Source organism: Equus przewalskii, chromosome 4 (genome assembly GCF_037783145.1).
Source record: "Equus przewalskii isolate Varuska chromosome 4, EquPr2, whole genome shotgun sequence".
Classification (NCBI taxonomy): domain Eukaryota; kingdom Metazoa; phylum Chordata; class Mammalia; order Perissodactyla; family Equidae; genus Equus; species Equus przewalskii.
This window is the reverse complement of record NC_091834.1, coordinates 8,355,688-8,361,687: the sequence shown is the minus strand read 5'-3', so window position 1 is coordinate 8,361,687 and position 6,000 is coordinate 8,355,688. Positions and strand designations below refer to the sequence as shown.

The window sequence follows — 6,000 nt, the reverse complement described above, 5'->3', positions numbered from 1 at the left end:
GGCAGCTCATATAATTCCTTCCTTAAAGACTTTGCAAGAAGTCTATAAAAGTCTTAGAAGAGGCTAAAGCAATAACAGCCATGAGTGAGATGGGAGCCAAGAGAGAGAAAGAGTCCGACAGTCTTGGTATTTTTTGAGGTTGAGGTCTAGTAAAGACTTCTTTTCTACGTTTCCTAACCTTGACTTAATTGAAGGAAGCTGTTGCAACTACTCAAATTTGCTGTTGTAGCATAAAAGCTGCTTGACATATAAAAGAATGGGAATGGCTGTGTTCTAGTAAAAATTTTTTGCCCAGACGCTGAAATTTGAATTTCATGTCATTGTCATGTGTCTCAAAATATTCTTTTTATATTTGTCACCGTTGGGAAAGCACAAACCATTCTTAGCTCATCGATGTGCAAAACCCGGCGGTGGGCCAGATCTGCGGTTACCTGGTATGCATAAGGTGTCAGAATTCGAAAAATCTAAGCGTTAAGTGTGAGACTCTTTGTGGGGCAGTATATGCCAACTTCGCAGGCTAACATGCAACATGCAGTGTATGCAACAATAGTAGACGTGACAGCGCTTTTCAGCGCTATTTAGTCCAGAGGCCATGCCCGAGAAAGGTGACAGCAGAGCGGGCGCGGCCCCGGCCCACGCTGCTCCACCCCGGCAGCAGCCCACAGCTCCGAGGGCCGGCGCCAGCGCGGACAGGACCTTCAGGGACGCGGATGGGAGGATCAGTTTAGGTGACAGGGGATGGAGGCGCGCGACCAAGCCCACGGAGCAAAGGCCTCCCAACCGCCACCAACCCGCTTCCTGCCCGGGCTCACGCAGGCGTGTGCACGCACGCACGCACGCACGCACGCCCCGCCTCGCGCTCAGTCTTGCTCTATTGCGCATGCCCGGGGGAGGGAGCGGAGCTGCGACTGACCGGGAGGCCGAGGCTTGAGCGAGCGGAGAGCCTCTGGGGCGGCGGGTAGACGCGCCGCGTGCGTCACTTCCGCTGGGGCGGGACGGAGCTGGGGCGGGACGGAGCTGGGGCGGGACGGAGCTGGGGCGGGAGGGCGCCCAGCCGGCTGGATCTGTTTGTGTTGGAAGCTCAGCTGATGCTGACCGGCCCCAGTGGACGTCGGCGCCCGGGAGAGGCGCCTCGCCACCGCCGCCCAAGTCGTTGCGGCCTGCATCCCGGTAAGTGGCCGCTGGGGGACAGAGGCGGGACGATAGGCCAGGGAAGGGGGCAGCCTGGTCGCCCTGAGCGCTTGTCCGGCCCTCCGGGTCTTCTAACCTCCCTTCGGAGGACACTTCCAGAGGACGAGGGCGGGGAGACGCCCGGCCTCGAGGACGTCCCTGACCAAGGCTCCAGAAGGCGCCCGGGCCCCGGGAGGAGCCGGCGGGTCCGGGCCGCCGGGTGGGTTTCGCCGGCCCGGGCGCGCACACTGTTTTGGTTTCTCTGGTCCCGCCCCGCGCTGGCTGTCCCTCCCCCGCGACTCCCAGCCGCGTTATCCTGAGTCTGGCTTCCCTGGGCTGTGCGTTCTCCAGCAGTTCTCTGGGGACTGTCCCAGCAGTTTCCCTAGGCTCCATCATTCTCCACTGTCACTGTGCCCCGGATGATTCTGCAGCTCAATATTTTCATTCATCAGCTATTTCTTTTTAACCCCACCCACCTTTAACTCTTTCCCTGGCTGCTGTTGCCTGAGCGGATTCAGGTGTGTGCTTTGGAAAAGATGAGGTTTTATGAATCACTGTATTGCAGTGCTTCCCGTCATTGTCATTTTATCATCATGCTGGGAGGAACCTGGTTCTGCGCCTAAGACAATGATAGCTTTAAAGGAAAGTGGTGACTCTTAGGAAAACCCTAGAAGAGACGTGGCATAAGGGACTATCATAGAATCCTGTTTAAAATAGTGTTTTTGCTTCCAGTAACAATTGCATCCTGGTTCTACAATCCTAGTTGTTGAGATTTCAAGAATGACAAGATTGTGTGTCAGTGTATCGAGAAAATGCTGTTGTTAAAACAGTGAAATACTAAGAATTTAAAAATCCGACAATTTTTAAAAAGTATATTAAACTGTGAACTGAGTTTATGCCTCTTATAAGGCAGTTGTTTCAAACCCATTGTAGTTATTTTGTTAAGTTGCTTGTGCAAATTAGTTGTGCTTTCAATGTCAGGACATGTTCTTATTTCATGATTTTTGTTAATCAAACTTTTTTAATGTTGATCTCGTTTTTTCTATTTCTATATCAGATCTGAATTAAAGTCTTGAAAACAATGTCCTTTTAACGAGTGGTGTTGAACGAAAGGATCAGTTTCACTAGTTTATACATTTACTTGCTTCACATGCGAAGTGGATAAAGTGCAGCTTGTCCTTCGAGTTGTTTTTTGGCTCAGTGATGGCAGAGAAATTGTGCTGAAGAGTACCTGTTGCCTCACTTGTGGAAGATATGTTTGTGTAAAGGTCAGAGTTAGAACTCTTAGCCCGAGACACCTTCCTGTCCTGTCGTGTCTTAATCCTAATCTTTCACTCTAGGGTCTTATATTTACTTTGTTCATTATCCACTACTTTTTAGAACTCGCTCTTGTATTGGTTTCCATTGCCCTGATCTTTTCAGGGTCGCTTTTCTCCTGAGCTTTTCTGTTTCCTTGGAAGACTTTCTCTTCCTAACTCTGGATGGCAGTCAAGGCTCTACTCTTGTTCGTCTCTCTAAACCAGAGTTTTAAAATTTGAAACCCAAGGACTATTTTAATAGGCCCATGAATGGGAAATGTCCTGGAAAAGAAAGTGTATATATGCAAATAAGCATTTTTTTAAGGAAGAGGAGCTTTTATCAGGTTCTGTGATCACAAAATGCTCAAGAATTATTACTAGAAACCTTTCTTGGGTAAATCGTCTTATGGTTGCAGCTGTGACTGTACTGACAACTCCAAACAGATATCCACAGCCTATATTCCTATATCTTCATTTGACTGTTGCTTCATCCTGTGAATCCAAGAGATTTTTCTTTCATATTAAATTGGCCCCCTTTCCGGTTACCTCATATTCTCAAACGGCATTCTCCCTGTGTCTCTGATTAGGAACGCTTAAGTTATCTTGACACCTCCCTCTCCTGACCCCATTCTTCCCTGTCACCAAATCCTGCGTTTTGTTGTTTCCCCATTTTCAAAGTATGGCTCAAAGTAACCGTCTTCTCCATTATAGTAGTTACCTTAATTCAAACTTTTGTCACCTTATGCTTGCATTATTGAGTAAGTGAATGAAGTCCTCTATACGTTCGTTCTTTCCATCCTCAGCTGAGCCTCTGCCTAGCAATTCCGTTATTTTCTCTAGTTAAAATTCAATTCCATTCCCTAGTGGTTGGTCTAAGCCTCTCTGTTCTGTCTATGCCTCCACTGTGTTTATACTACCCTATAAACAGGTCATCTATCTTCCCTGCTCTTTCTCAGCAGATGATGGCGCCTCCCAGTTTACATTCTTCTCTTCATCTTTCTCCAATCTAACTTTTGTTCCACCTGAGTTTACTCTCAAAACTCTACATTTACTAGTGTTATGATTTGGGAGCAGTTAAATTAAGCTTGTTGATTTTGTTGGCATCTCTCTATATTTAGTAATTCTTGTTTGACAATATTAGTTTCTAGAGAGGTGTATTAAAATATTAGGATCACGAAATTGTCTAGTCTTGTAATTTTTTCCCCTTTTTTTGGCTTTATATTCTATATTTCAATGCCAAGTTGATAGATGTATTCATAATTGGTCTTGAGGGTTGTATCTTGTTGGAAAGAAACAGTGCAGACTCCTTACCGCAGTGGAGGCCTATGTAGCTCTGGCTTCTGCTTGACTCTTGGGCCCGCCTCTACCGTTGTTCCCATTTCTTACTTGCCTTCACCCACCTTGTTCTTCTTGATGTTCCTGAATAGACAAAGCTCATTCCTGCCTCCAAAGTCTTGGTTGCTTTTTCCTCCGCCTTGAAGGCTTTTTCCCCAGATACTTTTTAATACTTTGCTTCCTCACTTCATTCAGGTCTCCAGTAAAATGTCAACTCAGTTCTTCTCCTGACCGCTTTGACTAAAATAGCACTCTTGTGCCCTTCCTCCCTAACCTCCACTTTGTTTTTCTTCATGACACTTTTTGACTCATAGTATACGTTATATTAGTTATTTGTTTATTTGCTAATAGATTGTCTTGTTCTCCAAGGCCTAGAAGACTTCCTGAAGTTTACTAAGTAAATAAATTATTCCTTTTACTATTATATACTGTCCTCTTTTAATCCTTATCTAGTGCTTTTGCCTTAAATTTGCCTTAAAGTGCCTTTGTTTTCTTTTGTTTGGTGTGGGCCTGGCATATCATTTTGCCCACTCCTTTATTTTCAGCCATTCTTTGTCATTATATTATAGGTGTGTCTAGTAACTAGCATGTAGCTGGAGTTATCATTTCTAAAATTTTGCTCTTCCTGTTCACTGGAAAGTTTTTATTTTTGCCTCTTTATTTTTGTTCCCTCTGTTATAACATTGAACATTTTAAACCTACTTAATTTTTTCCTATTATTTCTAAACCTTGGTTACACATTTTCCTGTTGGCCATATTTGCTGGCACTGGAGGTGAGGGTTCATTGCCTTGCTGGTTTTGTAACCTTTGTGAGTTAATCTTCAATGGTGGTTGCTTAGAGCGGGAGTCCCACTTGCCCTAAGCTTTGGAAGAGTCCTTACATGGCAGTTGAGTTGACTCTGCCGAGGCCCCCTGGGGTTTACCACGCTGACTAGTTTCCGTTTGCTTGGTGTCTGCACTAGCAAGAAAATGTGACTGCAGATCCAGGCCTGTGATTCCTCTTCAACTGTGCATTTCCCACTGTTGTGTTGGTTTTTTTTGTTGTGGTAGAAAACATAAAATTTACCGTCTTAACCATTTTTAATTGTATAGTTTAGTAGCATTAAGTACCTTTACATTGTTGTGAAACAGATCTCCAGTACTTCTTCATTTTGCGGAACTGAAGCTCTGTACACATTAAACAACAATTTTCCTTTGCCCCATTCCCCCAGCCTCTTGTAACCACCATTCTACTTTCTATATCTATGCATTGACTATGCTGCCTGGCTTATGTCACTTAAGGTGCTTAAGGTTCATCCATGTTGTAGCATGTGACAGGATTTCCCTCCTTTTTAAGGCTGCATAATACTCCGTTGTGTGTATATACCACATGTTGTTTGTTCATCTGTCTTGGACATTTGGGGTGTTTCCACCTCTGCTCTTGTGAATAGTGCTGCTGTGAACACAAGTGTGGAGATAACTCTTCAATTCCTTTGGATGTATACCCAGAAGGAGGATTGCTGGATCATATGGTAGTTCTATTTTTAATATTTTGAGGAACCACCGTACTCTTTGCCTACACCATTTTACAGTCCCACCAACAGTGCTGAAGGGTTCCAACTTCTCCACATCTCTGTCAACACTTATTTTCTATTTTTTTGATAATAGCCATCCTGATGAGTGTGAGGTGATACCTCATTTGGTTTTGATTTGCATTTTTCTAAAGATCAGTGATGTTGAGCATCTTTTTCATACGCTTTTTTGCCATTTGTGTATCATCTTTGGAGAAATGTCTAGTCAAGTCCTTTGCCCATTTTTTAATGTGTTATTTGATTTTTTGTTGAGTTGTAGGAGTCCGTTATTGGTTTTGAGCATGGCTCTTTATCCACAAGTACTTTAATTGTATTTCATCAAGTATTTCTGTGTTGGGGATTGTGGTGCTTTTATGTTAATTCAGCTTGTTAAGTTGACTGCAAGTCCTGAGGAGTTCAGAAGAGCCAGGAAGACAGATATGTTTGTTTCTTTTCTCTCCTCTCCTCTGTACAATCCGATATTTGAAAATAATAGGTGCACATGCAGTGTAGAGAGATTTTGGTTCAGACTCTCCTCTTCTGGACAGCCACAATAGGTTCTAGGTTTCTGTCTTTCTCAGGCTTGTCCCATTGCTCCATTCTGTCAGTGATCTGCTGGAATCATCTTTCTAATGTCATTCCTTTGC

General features: G+C 44.3%; 1 protein-coding gene across 4 annotated transcripts in view; it reads left to right on the top strand.

Annotated features, from left to right (window-relative positions):
- Positions 1–604: 604 nt before the first annotated feature.
- The window catches only part of PNPLA8 (patatin like phospholipase domain containing 8), a 55,119-nt gene continuing 49,723 nt past the window's right edge, over positions 605–6,000 (top strand). For 3 of the 4 annotated variants that reach the window (XM_070615418.1, XM_070615416.1, XM_070615415.1), the window contains exon 1: positions 608–1,170. The gene's annotated coding sequence lies outside the window, so the exon portion shown is untranslated. Of the gene's footprint in view, positions 1,171–6,000 lie in introns of all 4 variants that reach the window. The other variant, XM_070615419.1, reaches the window with a different exon arrangement.